Raw genomic sequence first — 17,116 nt, 5'->3', positions numbered from 1 at the left:
TTAAAAAAAAAATGTTAATTGTATTATATAAAGTATTAGTTATAGTTATCTTTACAAACCTACTAGGAGAATATGTACAGACCTTCAAAATTATCAGAACGCATACACAAAACATAGTAAATAAAATCACCACATGAAGATTAAAGAGCATAAAAACATATCACACACAAAAATTCTAAAGCTAAACATATTTGTTATATTATGTGCATGTGTAAATTGGCTACAATACTAATTGAAAGAAACGATATCAGTTGGACCACAAATCAAAACCCCACATGTACTCCATACAAGACAAACACTTAAATGATTCAGAAAGGTTATCAAAGTCTTCAGTTACAGTGGGTTGGTAAAATGTCCTTCACCCACACAGGCAGAAACAATAGATAATGATGTGATTTGAGGGGGCAGAGATTAATTATAAGCCTCTCTCTCTTGTTTCTGAACAATGTTGAGAATTTACTCAAGAATACAGATGAGGTAGGATACAGCACCTATTTTGGTAAAATTATACTGGGGACATAGATTTAATCCCTGAATTAAATCTATCCACTCAAGGAAGGCATCTGTAGGAGTCCTGGCCCTATGATCCTGTCCCAGGAAGTAGAAGTGAAAGGCTGCTTTCCTGCATGTCCATATCTGAGTGAGAAACAGGGTAAGGTGAGAGACAGAAAGACACAGAGGAAAAAGCATGCATGTGCCTGAGATTGAGCACCAAGAACACTAAGCCTCTTATGGAAAGTGATCACTGGAATCTTTCAGACAGGTTTGGGAACGAATGATATTATTCACTGATAAGGAAAATGAAAAGGGCCCACATTTGGGGAGAAAGACCACAAATCTGGCCTTATATACATTGACTTTAAGATGTCCAAACAATATATCAAGACGTGATATAGAAGTCTGGAACAAGTAGACTTTATGATTTCTCCCACTTTCCCCTTTCTCACTCTGGGAGTTTTGTTATTCATTATGCGTAAGATTAAAAATATCATGTCTTCCAATGCCATTTCTTTATAATGTAATATTTAAACACCACCAGTCCTTTTTACCACGGTTTTCCCATTCATGATTCTGGATAGATTTCACTGTCAGGTGTTCCTGTTTTTTTCTTCCTTCTTTCCTTCCTTCCTTCCACCCTCCCTCCCTCTTTTTTTCTTTCTTTCTTTAGAAATTCTCCCCAAGATTCTCCCACAGAACAGTTATCTCCAAGTTTATCCCCATTTTTTGGAATGTCTTCTTCTAAGATTTGGATAGGAGACATAACTCAGCTTGTTATAATCATTTGGTCTTGTACTATTTCAAGCTTAACTTGTAGACCTAGGCCTTTTTGTAAAAATTCAACATTGTTCTTATGAATTAGAAAGTAAACTTTATTTTTTTTTCACATAGTTGTTTTCCTGATTGGATGATTGAAAATTTCTTTCTCCATTCATGAAGTTCAATAATTTGTTGAGGATATGTTGTGGCAGCAGCTGTTATGTATGAATTTTTCTGCAAAAGTCTCATCCTATATTTATTAAAATCAAGTTCAACTGCAATGATCAGAAAACCCCAAAATAACAGTGAGTTAACAAGGTAATAGTTACTTTCCTCTCATACTAAGAAAAATCTGGAGGTCAAATCCCTTTGGTCAAAACTTAAGTCATATGATCATATTTGAATGGCAAAAATAGTGGCAAAGGGCTGCTTTATTCCAAGAAACCACTTTCCACATCCTCTGTTTACTTTGATATGGTCTACTTGAATTATCTTTGAATCTTTCCCACCTGATGTGAGAGTCATTTGCCTACTTTTCTGAGTGACAGAGCACTTTCTTGTCTTTTCTGTATTGTGAGGGCATAGATGGAGTGGGGGGAAATGGAATTGCGGAGAGAACACAACTAGGGAGATATATAGCTTATATTGAAAGCAGTAGACTCTTCTGAGATCATTTAGCCTGCTCAGAAATCAGTCCTGTCCCACTGAGTAACAACTTTGAGTCTTGGTCGAATTAGACCCCGAGTTTCCATTAGGGAGAAACAATCATGTCACTCAGTCTTCCCTTCACTTACTGGAAACATTCCAACAGTTGTGGCCACCCTGCCACTAGCAAGTCTAAAGAGAAATGTACTGAAGCATGTGAGGAAGACCCGTTTTTAAGTATTCAATCTAATTGCTACAGGACCTTCTTCAAGGCTCTTGGGAAATGTGCCGTACCTGTGTGAAGCAAACTGAGTAACTCTGCTGAGGTCCGTGGAAAAGACTTGAACAAAAAAGAAAGATATGGCATTAAGTTAAATGGCAAGAATTTATATTGAAAAAATTTTAAGAAGACAAAAAAGAAAGAAAAAGTTTCCAAGTATTAATTCATGAAAATAATACAAACCAATCTTATACTGACATGATTTCCTTAAGAAATGAAAACAAATACCAAGTTATATGAATTATTTATATGGAAGAATAAATGTCTAAGGATTGCAAATAAGCTTTCATTTTAAATAGAGTAATGACAGTAGAGATTTTTCTCTCCCACAGAATAAAATATATTTTAAAGCTATACTAACTGGAGGATGTTGGATGAGGCCAAGAAAAGGCAGATGTATCAGTGCCACATGTTGGAAAAGTCAAGGGAACAAATGTATTACAATCATAGTATATGATCATGTAAATCTTTAAAATCCAAGAGAAAGAGGCATTTTTTTAAAAAAAATTCTATCCACTCAAGGAATAAAAGAAAATAAAAAATAAAAGGATAAAAATAAAAAGAACTGAACCTGAAACTAATATAACATTGCATTTCAACTATACTCAAATTAAAAAGAAAGAAAGAAAAAAGAAACCCTAACTATATCTGACACCAAACACAAAAGGTAAAATACATTAAATATTCAAACTTGGAGAAGGTGACCAAAGAGTAAAAAAACTTTACTAAATATGCATTAGTAAAGAATATAATCATGTATTTTTACAACACACTCCAGTAAAAATAAAATGGGAAATTTACGAAAGCTCGGTGAATTGTATTCATGTCAATATCCTGGTTGTGATATTATACCATGGTTTTACAAAATGGTACCTTTGGGGGAAACTGGGAAAAATAAACAAAGAATCACTCTGTATTTTTCTTTTACTTCTGAATATAAATCTATACTTATCTCAATATAATTTTCAAATAAAAACCTATGAAATCTGAAATAAACCCTACAAATATGTAATAGCATAGAAAAAGTTGAGGCTCCAGACCCAACAAACCCTAGACTATCCCTTCCTCCAATCTGCATTGTAATGTTTATATTTTTCATTATAGCCTTTGAGTATCATCATAAGGGGTAAAAGCAGAATTGGAAGTAGAATAGAGAAAAAGTAGAATATATTGATGCTCTTTAAACCTTTGTGAAAGTTTGCTCATCTTGGGTCACTATATCTTTAGCTCCAATGATGATCTATCAGATAACATGAGATCAATAAAATTAACTAATAGTTACAAATAAAACAGCATATTTTTTCTTATTAGGAACCATATAGAACCATGAATATGAATTTAGATTTCAATATTTATATGGGAAATATACTGGTAAGTGAGAAAAGCATATTATAAAACAGTACAAAAGTAAGATACTATTTTGGAGGAAACACACACATATATGTATATATATGTAGATTAAAGAAAGTGCTCTCATGGGGTGCCTGAGTGGCTCCGTTGGTTTAGTGACTGACTCTTGATTGTGACTCAGGTCATGATCCCAGGGTCATGGGATCAACTCACTTCAGGCTCCGCACTGAGTGCGTGTAGCCTGCTTGGGATTCTCTCTCTCTCTCTCTCTCTCTCTCTCTCTCTCTCTCTCTCTCTCTCAAAATAAATAAATAAACATTAAAAAAAAAAGAACGTGGTCTTGTGACTATAATGGTCTTTTTTGAAACTTTCATGCTCTGAGAGCATGCATAAGATTCTGCTTCCTGAACACAATGAAGATGTGTAGCAGAGAATGTTCATCACAGAACGTTTTGTGCAAAATTTTTATACCCTTGCTGCCTGATTCCTACATCAACTCAGCTGACCCCTCAAAGCATGAAATTGTGATTGTAATATTTGGCAGCTTCTGACTTCTCACGGCCACCTTATTCAAACCTGGATCGCTGGCCTGCCTTCCTTTAACTTCTGATTGCAATTTATTGAATAATCATCTCTGATTTGCCCTCCTTTAATTTCAGATTATTATTCACTTGTTGGTAAAAACTCACTACAGGCAAAAGTATAGCCTTAGATGAACAGGCTCCCCTGGAGAGAATTTCAGAACCAAGTCAGTGTGATTTTCCTTCCCTTATAGTTACAGCAGGGTAGGGAAGAAGGACCATCATCCTGCTCAATGAAATGCTGTTGATTTGGCCTGTGAGTTAATTTTTTTTCAAAATTTGTTATCTCTTCCTTCCGTATTACTTATTAAGATCACTTCTTGTATGGCCTATTTACATAAAGGAGATACATCCAAATTTTTGGAGGGTGAGTACAGTGCACCAACTACATTTCTTAGCATCATGCTGACACATGCTCAACTGGAAAGTTATCCCCATCTCAACCGCTTGTCTTAACTGATCAATGTGAATGTAAATGAAGGAAATGAGTGAGTAGAGATTTATATTTTTATCAAAGGAAAAAAATGTACAAAATAAACTGAATCCGGTGTCCTACTTATCCAGTCTCAGATGCTGTGCCTGGGTTTACAGAGATAAAGCTTAGCTCTCTAGCAAAGGAGGACTCAGACTCATCTTTTCACTCTGCCTCGTCTCTATTTTTCCATCCCAAACTGATTCTTGGGCCAGCAATGTTTTCCTCACTCTACTCAGATGTTTGACATTTCTCAAGTCTCAGCCTCCAACACTGGCTCTCCACCCACCAATTCCCCTGCCCAATGACCAGTCTGCCCTCTTACTCATGGTTTTCCAGGCTTCACAAACCTGATGATCTCTACTGTAGTTTTGTATTTCCATCTCTGCACAGCAGACCATACCTGCAAGTCTTCTTTGCTACAGAACAACAACAACAAAATCGTCGTCTTGACCCCTTTTCCAAGGAATTCAGTTGTTTTGCTAATAATCTATTAGAGGCCCACTGAATATATTTTGTGTCATCAGAATCATTCTATATGTCACAAGAGGAATAGAAAATAAATATCAATATGGTCACTAAGAAGTTACAGTCAAGTTGAGGAGCCCTGACATTACTGAGTACATTGCTAATGCAAAGATTGACAACCAAATGGTTAACCTGAATTTAATGCTATAAACACTAACTGGCAATCAGCTTGGGACCAATTAGAAATACTGAAGAATTAAAACAAATCAATTCCATTGAATTTACTTCAGATCATATGGCTGACAGCTAGTGCCTTGTGGTAGAATTTTTTTTTCCCATGTTAATTTAACCAGTGGATAAGTTTCCACCAATCTCAATGCCTGGAGCAGTGGCTGACAAGTCCTATGGGTGGGAACACTAGGAAATACAGGAATGAATTCATTTCAGGAAGAATGAATGGCAGAAATTTATAGCTACACTCAGTGGAAATGAGGGTAGATTCAATCCACCCTTAATTAACAATTAAATATAGTTTACAGATACCTTCCCCCTCCCTGCCCCCACCAAATTCACCATACAATAGTTACTCAGACAAGGAGGTACAGGATTTTTTAAAAGTCCAAAATTCTGTGATATTGGTAACTATATTCATAAGTAGTAATGCTGATTTTGAGTGGAGAATAGAATCACATACAGCAAAAGCTCTTCTGTCTGGGACGTAATGTTTTTAGTACTCTCTTTGGGATGCTTAAATCTTTAGAACTATAATTTTGTGATACTTTTGTCATTGGTGACATTAAGTGCAGAATCACTTATGGGATTCTATGACTCAATGACCCTTCTGATTGATGCCACATGGGCAATTAGAGTGTATAGAAATGTCATATAATTATGATAGTAAAAAGGAATGCAGCTGCCTTTAATGGAGTATTTACTCTTTGCTAGTTGCATGTAGACATTTTATTTTAAATGTAATCATCAAAGTTAAGAAAGGAAAGGGACACTGGAGATCTAATGCATTATACTCATATATTCATTCTTGTTGTTGCCTATTATGATTTAAGACTGCTGTGCTAGACACTAGAATTGGTCAGAGGTAGTCTTTCAGGTGGCAATGGTACCATTTCATTAATGTCAGGATAATTAAGCCCTCCTCAAAAATACACACTGCATTCGAAATAGCTGAAGGCTTTAAATAAAGCTCATCATTAATGGTCTATTTCCATACTTCCAATATGGTAGGCACTAGCCACATGTGGCTATTTAAAGTTAAATTAATTGAAATGAAATGAAAATAAAAGTTGAGTCCCTCTGGCATACTATACACATTTCCTATGGAACATTTCTTCCATCACAGAAAGTTGTAGTGAATAGCATAGATACCTTTCCTTGTTTCTTATTAAAGTGCATGTAACCAAGCAATCATTCGTGATTTATACCTTTGGGACAAAGAATGTTTAAATCCTTTTCTAAGGCTATTATGTTCTGATATGGAGAAAGGGGGAAAGGAACAGGAAGAACCTGAGGAAAATCTTCTCGACTTACCCATTTTAAGCATACTCAACTCCTGTGCTATGTGCTCCCACTTACAGCATATAAAATTAAGTCTATAGATCTAACAATGCTGAAAGAAGACCCTGTGTGTTTCCCCATCCTAGTATTTTAATAAGCACTCCACTGTTTGGCATTACCAAGGATATTGGTGTGAGCTAATCTCACTTTCCAGGAAAAGGTAGCAGCCTGAGAACAAATGCTCTTGAATCAAGATGGAAAATCAATCTCAGAGAGCTTGGTGGGAGTGAGATTAAAATGCTCCTGTGCCCTTTGTTGATCACCCCCTCCCATGTATCAGGAACAGCACAGACCTTGGAAGCCTCCACATATCACGCTTTGGTAAGTTTAGAACTTGCTGTCAAAACGGACCAAAGCACCACTGCATGTGCATACACACATAGCTCAAAAAAAAAAAAAAAAAAAAAAAAAAAAAAAAAAAAAAACCCACAAACCAAAAACAAAGAGTAATACCCAAAGAAGCCGGCAACTCTATTTGAACAGATCTTACTTTCCAAATGAAAGCAAAACTCATCACTTCCCAGGTTAGAACAGCTGAGACCCATCAACCAACGGAAAACAATTTGTTCGGAGTAGAAGCTGTCACCGGCTATTACCACGTGGAACGTGAAGAGCCGTTGCAGACCTCCGCTCCCAGATTCGGGCAGGCCTGCTCCCATCTCACTTGACAGCTGTGGACATTGGAATAATACAAAACATAACCTAATCAACAGACTGTGAAAAATCTGAAAGCTAAAGACAGATGTTCTGCTGCCATCACTACCTTTCATAGTTAATTATATTTATGTGGGGGGAAAACAAGTGATAAGTCAACTCCTTTAAGAAGGCCTCCTTTCCTATTAATGGAGGGTGAGTATGGAGTTCTCCGTCAAGCAGTGGTCCTCAGATGGCCTGAATCTGAGCTTTGGTGGCAGATGAGCCTGTACCGCATGAGCCTACTTCATACAACGATCTACATCCCTCGCTTTATTTTTAGCTGCCTCATTCAACTTCACTGTTCTGTCCCAGACTAGGCTGACAACATCAAATCTATATCCAGTAGTTACTGAATGCAGTTAGTATACACCCATTACTGCCAAACAGACTAAAGACAAGTACATTTTTTTCCATCTAACTTGAAAACGATCAAATTTTCCTTTCGTGTTGTGAATCTACAAAGATCCCAAAGAAATTGCAGAAATGAAAAGGAAAAATGCTATGTCATCTGCTCCAGTGACTAGCACCAGGAAATGACTTCTCTGTAAGTTAATTAGGGGTCACAAACTTACCTAAGAGAGCACACAAGCAAATCAAATATCTACTTCATGTTTTTTAAATGTCAAATAGTGAAATACTTTTTAAATTGCAAGGGTTCCTATTACAAGAGAATATTATCTATTGCTAATTTTCCAGCAATGAATCATCAACAATATTACTGCTGCTTACCATGTATGTCACTCCCTCTATTAGTCTGGAGGAAGGAGTGGCTTTTCGGTACTAATACAGATCAGACTGCAAGATTTGAAGTAAAAACACATGCTCTGCCATTAATTTAAGCAATTCCCTTCACCTCTGTGGAGATCTATTTTCCTGTCTGTAAAGTATAATAATTATACTCTCCATTATTATTTAGAGGAATATTATGGGGCTAAAAACAAGTTAAAAGATATTAGAATTCAACACAATATAAATGAAGGTAACATTCAAATCTGATAATTATTATTAATTACCATTTTTCTTTCAAAGGTGCTTTGTCTATGGAAAAGAAAAACGGTGCTGCCATCATATTATTAGTTATTAATCTTACAGATGTTACTACACATAATGCTATTTATTACATACCTATTCTGTAACAAAAAAAGTTACACCGAATAAACCCTCTAAAAGCCGTGTGAGACAGACACACTTGCTGGCCCTGCTAAGACCCCCTCTCCCCCAGTTTTTACTAACAATGGCCCAGTTCTACTTGGGCAGTAACACTGGCAGTCCCAAGGTCAACATTCTTTTTCCTAGAGTCCTTGGGAGGAAGAGGTGGCCAAGTAACAGTTCACACTGTGACAGAGCAGCAAAGTCCATGGGGGTGAGGACTTAGAGGAAGCAAAGCCCTTGCATTGTGTATGAAAGGAAACAGCAAGACTGGACATTTCCCCCTTCTTACTTCTACCCCAGACACAGACAGCATGTCTGAAGCTCTGGAAGTGGTGACCAGGATAGGGAAAAGCCAAGGAAACTGCAGATCGGTTGTCAACAACACTGTTAAAGGAAGAAGCAAAGGAAGTTGACTGGGCCCATGTCTCTTTTTGTGTGAGATCTATAATCCCCAATTTGGTTACATCTCTGTCAATTGGCTTTCTGGTACTTGTGGCCAAACACATTCCCCATTTATGAAGGAGGTGCTCCTATCTTTATTTTTGCCACCTTGCAAACTCAGATGAAAACCAGTCCCTTTGATTCCAAACTCTATGCTGTCGAGCCATATGCTGCAAGGCATGAGAGCCATTGGTTTGAACAATGAAGTGAGAAGCCATTAATCTTTCTGGAAACCAATTCTCCCATCTATAAAATAGGGATCATAACAAATACTTCATTTATTTTTTAAGGACTGACAGAAAAATGTATATAAAAGTATCCTACAAAAACTAAGAGTGATAGAAATTAGATCTATATTATTATTAATGCAGATTTAAGACTTCACAGATTCTGCTGATCATAAAATATGATTTTAGAACATAAAGTGTCATATTTCCTAAATATTCCACCCAGGAAAAATCTGTGATGGCTGAATATATTAGCCCTCTCAAAAAAAAAAAAAAAAAAAAGGCAGAGATGGCCTAACATCTCTCTCTCTCTTCTGCTGGTTTCTCCTTGGAAGCTATTTCCAGTGGATGATGATTTCTTTGGCTTTTTGCAAATTCAAACGCCAGTTAAGATATCACAGTATTGCCTCTTGAGACTTCCTATGCAAAGAATTCAGGAAGATTTACGAGTTCTTGAGTTTCACTCACTTATTACAGAAGCTACAATTTGACAGAAGATATACAGAGAGCAAACTGAAAAGCCACACAATTAAACTAGAAATTCTAATGCTAAAATGTGCCAGGGCCGGTGAGGACCACGGTGTTAAATCCTGGTAGGTGGAGAAAAGGAAGAGACAGGAGGCATTGAGACTAAGCACTGAGCATGCCCTAAAATTAGCAGCCAAATTAACTAAACATGTATCACCTCTCATTTAATCATCACAGAAATCAGGAGGTAGGCGTCATCACCCAGATTTTAAAAATGAAGTGGAGTCTTTTGGTTCTTTGCTCAAATTTACACCGCGTTTAAGAAAGGTACTTAAGCGGGGTGCCTGGGTTGCTCAGTCAGTTAAGCATCCACCTTCAACTCAGGTCGTGATCTCGCTTTCCGTGGGTTTGAGCCCCACATGTGCTGACAGCTCAGAACCTGGAGCCCGCTTCACATTCTGTGTGTCCCTCTCTCTCTCTGCCCCTTCCCCTGTCTCTTTCTCTCAAAAATAAATAAACGTTAAAATAAAAAAAAAAAAAGAAGGTACTTACATTCCAATCTTGATGGCCTGAATTCAGACCCCTGTCTCACCTCTCAGCCACTAATATAAACTGCTTGCAGTTCCCAAAGCTTCCCAGAGACGGCGACAGTGTTGCCAGATGTGTAGACAGTTGTGAAGTTTCCTTCCTAGTTTCCTTCCTAGAAAGTACCTCTTCTAAGAGCTAGCAGATGCAGATACGTGTGAGGAGACCTTGCTCTATGAACCACTTTTACGTCTGAGATTGTTAGTATTTTCAGATGCGTTCCCCCACCCCCAAATACTAGTTGAAATAAGTAAAAATAAGCACATGTGTTAATATGGTATAAATGTTTCAAGTTCAGGTCTTGCGTTCAGCCTGGGTTTGGACCTGGATTCTGTCACTTACTAAAAGTGTGACCTGGATCATTTATTTAAACCTTTTTGCTTCGGTTTCTTCATTGATTCTGCCTCATAGATTTGTTGTGAGGATTAAATAAAGTTAATTAAATTTAGCTATTATCTTTAAGGGCAACTTTAGACTGCCAGATCTTCATTGTGCTTATTTGGTTTCTAAACTTACTCTCATCTGGAGAGCAATGAATGCAAAGAAGAGATATAAAATGACTTCAGAAAGTATATACATCACCATTAATTTGCCTTTCAGAAATTGTTCTTGAGGATATATAAATTAAATTGATTTAAAATTAATAATTAAGGATATATAGAGAAATACTGGAGATCATGTGAAGGAGCTCCCCAGATGTGGATATTTATATTACTAGTTATAAATTATAAGAGACAGCTTTTGCAAGGAACTACTCAGCCATGTCCTATCTATAAGATCTGTTCTAATCTCTCATGGTGAAATCAGGCAACTAGGTCTGAACAATATGACCCCATCTCCCTCTCCACAGTCAATTGATCTGTTCCCACAGACTGACCAAACATACTGTGCTTCTAAGAAATTCAGAATTAGAATCCAGAGAATCTAGTCAATCTCTGTCAGACATCTGAACCAGGAAAATGTGCAATATTGGGTCTGGGGCCATCTGGTACAGAATGAAGCAGAAAAATAGAAAAGAAAGGTCAGCAGAGAGAGAAGAAAAACAGACAGAACTCTGAACAACTGAAACTGGGTAGCTGGGGTCAAATCAGGTCTCCACTTTTCACTATTTACCAGTTTATGCCACCTTAAACTAGTTACTTAATATCTCCCTGCCCAATTTCATCTTTCATAGGGTCATTGTGATGATCCAATGAGCTAATATAGGTAGAGCACTTAGAAGGGGAACTGGAACATGGTACATATTCTAAAATGTTACTTCTAATTATGACTATCATCTTAATCCACTGTAATATGTCTGTATCCATCTATGAGGATGACCCACTACCACATGTGAGAGGGACAGACAGGAGGACATCTTGTTTCTGGTTAACCTACTAGTGTCTTGATCTGATCTTGCATAAGTGGACCATGTGCTGCCCTGAAACATCCCTGTATCCTTCCAATAAATTATTCCCCCCGCCAATGATACTTTAATGTTTTAGTAACACTTAACACTACTAATGTTTAGTAACACTGGTAAACACTTAATCTCTGAGGAAGAAACACCAATTTGTGCTGCCCTTTAGGGTTGTTTGAACAAACTGTTCTTGACATTTTGGTGAATGATTCGGTATTAAACACACCCGTGCTTCCTTGCACCTACCCCTGAAGTGGAGATTGCTACTGGATATGTTTAGAAGTTTTGTAGTGCTCTATTAGAACAGTAATAATCAAAGGAGCACGAGGCTTGAGAGTCATATGAAACTCACACATCATAAAGATGCCTCCAAATTATTATTATAATCTACATCTAAAATCATTTCCGTTTCATAGCTCCCTCCGGTAAAAAAATAAAACTCATAATTCAGTTAGGTAGTTTCTAGATGTGGTTGCTATTGAAAGAAACTCAAAACATATTCCCTAAGACCCTCTTATGGGTAAGACTGACATAATCATAAAAAATAAAAATGCTATTAAATAGACTATAAATTTCAAAATGATACAGGAATGCAATAACCAGCCAGAGATTTGAAGGAAATAATAAAAGCAAACAAAAACTAAATGGAACCTGTCCCCTCCTTCCCCCAAAAGAGATAATTTGGAAGCCAAAAGATAGTGATCAATGAGCTTCTGCAGTATAGCCTTGCTCAATTAAAGACTTAGGGTTCTAGAAAGGGCCAGATAATATGCTACATGAGCAGCCAAACCACAATGCCCATAAATCATTGGAATTTAAATAAAAACATTCCAAGATAGATATATTATTGGTTTGTACACAAAATAAATGCACTTTGTTAGAACTATAAGAAAATCCATGTTTGTAAAATATGCAAACTCTTCCCATAAATCTAAATCAGGGATGATTTCGGGCTCTGAAGCAATGTGGTAATGTGCAAAGCATTGCAAAATGAGATTTTGGTGAAACAAGTAATAAAATCAATTAAGAAAGTTTTGTCTTTGCTGTAAAACCTAGGTAAGCAAAAAATAAAAATAAAAAAAGAGTACCCCACAAAAACCCCAAGTTTCTTTGTAAAATCCTCTGACGCAAGCTCATTGCCTTTGCAGCACTATTATTAAAAGCACTTGTTTAATTGTAGGTACTTCTCCATGTCACCTAGAAGAATATTGGCCAGAATTTAACAACCAGTTACACAAGTTGAGCTCTATTGTAAGAGTGACATTTGTAATACCTTTTCCAAAAAGGCAAGGCAAAATCTGCCATGGTGTTAACGATGTGGTATTTACTGGCTATGTCCACCACTGAATACCAAGCTCCTAGTGCCAATGGTAGCCAAAATGCCTCCATCGTGGTACTGAGATCTCAGGTCCAATTAAGTCTTTCCATGACAAACACTACATACCTAAAGTGTCCCACCACCCTCCTCTGTCCATGCTCAAGACACCTCTACTCTGTCCAGACAACAATGTGTCCAGTTCCAGAGAATGAATAATGCAATCCAATACTCTTTTACCATACTTTCGCTTTCTGGATTTTCTCACAGTTATGGGTGGCTGCACCACCCATTTCTCCACAATAAGGCATAAAGTAAAATCTTTGGGTTGAAGAAGGATGAGGTACTGTTCCTAGGAAAATTTTTCCTTACACATAATTTGGTTTCCACCATATTCTTTCTGCCTAAAGCTGCAACATATCATGCATGGGACAAAATAATATTTGAGGATAATTGAGCTCCTGAGTCTTTGGTGTCATCATTGAGCTGCTGAAACAAACCCTAAAAAGGCTACCACTGGACTGTTTAGTACATAGGATATTAAATACCAACATTGTTTAAAGCTACCCTTACTTGCCATCAAGTTCATCTTATAAATTATTAATGCAACACTTTTCTCTGTTCTCAGCACTGTTATTGTCTTGGGCTTACAATCAAGTCATCATACCTGCCAAGTGATGATGAAATTGAGCATTTTTCATGCTCACTAAGGTACTCTGCATTATCTCATGTACTCTTCACTGACCCTAGGAGACAGGTACTGCAATTCTGTTACTTAAAGCACAGAAATGTTGACAAACTTGCCTGAAGCACAAAACTAGTAAGTGGGATGGCTAAGTTTTGAATCTGAGGAAGCATTTGGAATTCCAAAGTTATTCCTTCTTTCCCTCCTAAATTCCAACAAAACTTCAGTTTTTCAGGATCAGGGCTCAGCAACTTGTCACAAAGGAAAAAGAAATCTGCATAGATAAAATACCTACAAAAGGAATCCCAATAACCAATTAAGTGCATAATACTTTTCTTCTGGTGTGATTCTACATGATCTGAATGTTGTGACTGCAGCCCCCAAATAATGTTTCTGGCTCTATGAGGTTAACATTATTTTTAGTGAACGGAACAAAACAAACAAAATATATATATATATATATATATATATATATATATATATATATATACATATATATGTGTGTGTGTGTGTGTGTGTATAATGAAATATTATTCAGCCTTGAAAAAGAACATTGTGTTATTTGCAGCCACAAGGATGACATCAGAGGGGATTATGCTAAGTGAAATAAGCCAGAGAAAGACAAATACTACATGAAATTACGTATATGTGGAATCTAAAAACAAAGTCAAAATTACAGAAACAGAGAGTAGAAAAGTAGTTGCCAGAAGCTTTGGGGAGGGGAAGTAGACAGAGGTATAAGGTCTGAGGATCTAATGTATAATATGGTGACTATCATTGGTAACACTATATTGTATAATTGAAATTTGCTGAGAAAGTAGAATTGAAATGTTCTTACACACACACACACACACACACACACACACACACACACACAGAGTAAATATGTGAGAAAAAAACCCAGCCATCATCTTTCCACTCCAAGATAACTGCTATTAAAATTTTGTGCTCTTTTCACAATGTTTACATAGATCAAATCATGCTGTACACTTTAAGTGTCTTAGACAATTTCATTTGTCAATTATACTTCAGTAAAGCTGAAAAAAATGTTCATGCTGCTATTTCAGACTTTTTCTATTGTTGAATTCTACATATAAGTAAATATAGGTATTTTAAACAGAAACAGAATTAAAATTTATTTCATATTTTTCCTTAAATGTATATAATAAACATCCCATATCATTTCTTGTCAATACACATATATCTATACAATTATTTTAAACTAATAAAAACAAAGTTGGTATATCAATCTAAAAGTATGAAAAAAATGTTTCCCTGTTTAATCTTATAAATCAAAATTGGTACTGTGTGTTTCCAAAACTGGCTAATTTCAGATTTTGTATATTCAGATTCTCAAAACTACAGTTGCATTTAATACATTTCAAGAAGAAAAAAAGAGAAATGTCCTTTTTCTCTTCTAACTGACTTGCTTTACCCTCTCATTTTTCTGGCTGTATTTAGAATATGCCAATTTAAAAACACAACACAAAACAAAAACAAAAACAAAAAAACAAAAACAAAAACTTCTAGACTCTGTTGAGGATTTTTTTTCATAAGCCTAATTGCCACAGAGAGGAACTTCTTATTTATCATATGACCTTGGACCCTGAAACTGTTTCTTTATCCATAAATTTGGATAAAAAATACCCTCCCTGGTCTTTCACAAATAATGTGGGATTCAGTCTTTTATTGGTCATAAAAGAAAAAAATCTTTAAAATATGTATAATGCTGTATAAATAAAAGGTGGTATTTTCCATTGTTAACCTTTTTTTCTCCTTTTTGTTTTAAAGTTTATTTATTTATTTCAAAAGAAAGAGACAGAGAGAATGAGTGGGGGGAAGGGCAGAGAGAGGGTGGAGAGAGAGAATCACAAGCCGGCTCCGTGCTGTCCGCTCAGAACCAAACTCACAAACCATGCGATCATGACCTGAGCCAAAACCAAGAGCTGCACTGGACAGTTAACCAACTGAGCCATGCAGGTACCCCAACTTTTTCTTTTTTCAATGCCTTTCATGTGTTCAAGAGTTTCACTAAATATTTTCATGTCATATTTTTTCAATGATCTTGTTTCAGTAAAAAAGTGCCATATCCAAACGTGACTGAATCAAAAGTTGGTTTTGTTTGTTTAGTAGAATGAATCCATATTATGTCTATCTGAGCTTGTGTTCTGTGCATATTCTCTCTTTTCCTTCTATTTCATATCCTTCAGACTTAACAAAGAATAGAAATACTAAAAAAGAAAGTTAAAAATATATTTTAAATTAATGCTTTTTTATAGATAAGAATAAATCTGACTCTATCCTCTTACCATTCAAGATGGTAGCTCTACCTGCGGTATATCTATGTTAGAATGGCCATAGCACAGTTCACATGGGATCCTGTCTTGGCTGTGAGGGTTTACAATTCAATACTGAAGACTAAGATAATCATGGAACCATACAAGAATGAGTCAAAAAAGTTGGTGAGTTCCTGTGGCCTCTCAGAAGGCAAATGTAGACTAGGGGCAAAGGGTGAGGACTCCCTGGGAGCACAAGTAGGAAGTAGAATAGGTGATAAGGCAGTGGAGATGAAGGACAAAGCCAAAGCCTACTTGTTTTCTCATTCAGACACACCAGGTAGACCTATAAATGTAAGAATAATGCCCACGTCTAGTTCAAATGTAAATTCTCTGATGCCAGAAATTCTCCAATCAAAGCTTCTTTCATTTATAAATCCATTTCAACCTTTCCATGGGATACTGATTGTGCTAAGATTCATGAAAAGATTGTTTCATTTAATTCTCATTTTATTGATGAAGAAATTCAGGATTGGAAAGTTGTAGTAACTCTCGATGGCTACTCAGCTAGCACATGATGTAGGTGGATCCAAGAATATTCCAGTCATTCTGGATCTTCGTCCCTGGAATGCTTGTATGTTTTTTTCTTTTATACTAAATTAGTTTTCTTTTCTTTCTTTCTTTCTTTTTTTTCTTGCTTGATCTCAAGTCTACTTGCTGGTCAAAAATAAACTCCCTTATGTGAGAAGGGAGCACTGGGGAGGGAGTTAGTGGGAATGGAAACAACCATGTTGCCCCCATGACCTTCATAACTATTTCAGGGACTTGTGGGGGGAAATTAGCCACTGAAAATAAGTCTGCTTCTGCCGCTAGAAAATTACTGAGGGAAAAAGTGCTTTAAAAATCTAGTATCTAATAGCATCAGAGCATTCTATTACTGGGAGAAAGGGAAACTGTTTGCAGCCCCAAAGCGTTAGGACAGCAATAACTACACCAGGTTCTAGAGTCATACATGTTTTAAAACACGTCAGAAGTACCAGGCAGCACTCTAACCTGACTTGCTAAAACACACAGTAACATATGTAGTGGGAGGGGGAACTCATCTTAAGTTCTGGGAGGCTATAACTGTAGCAGCAGCACCGTTGTAAAGAATTACCTGTTGTCATCTCTCCTGTTAAGATGGGGATGCATTAAATATTTCGATTCCACTCTCCACCAAAAAGTGGGTAGTGGGAGGTGTGTGGTAA

The 17,116-nt window shown here is 36.6% G+C and overlaps 1 pseudogene; it reads left to right on the top strand.

Moving 5' to 3' along the window:
- The first annotated feature begins 16,424 nt into the window (after positions 1–16,424).
- Positions 16,425–17,116, top strand: part of LOC125162975 (E3 ubiquitin-protein ligase Mdm2-like) — a 104,856-nt pseudogene continuing 104,164 nt past the window's right edge.

The sequence above is a fragment of the Prionailurus viverrinus genome, chromosome A3, assembly GCF_022837055.1.
Source record: "Prionailurus viverrinus isolate Anna chromosome A3, UM_Priviv_1.0, whole genome shotgun sequence".
In the NCBI taxonomy this organism is placed as follows: domain Eukaryota; kingdom Metazoa; phylum Chordata; class Mammalia; order Carnivora; family Felidae; genus Prionailurus; species Prionailurus viverrinus.
Note: the sequence above shows the minus strand (reverse complement) of the source record. Positions and strands in the feature narration are given on the sequence as shown.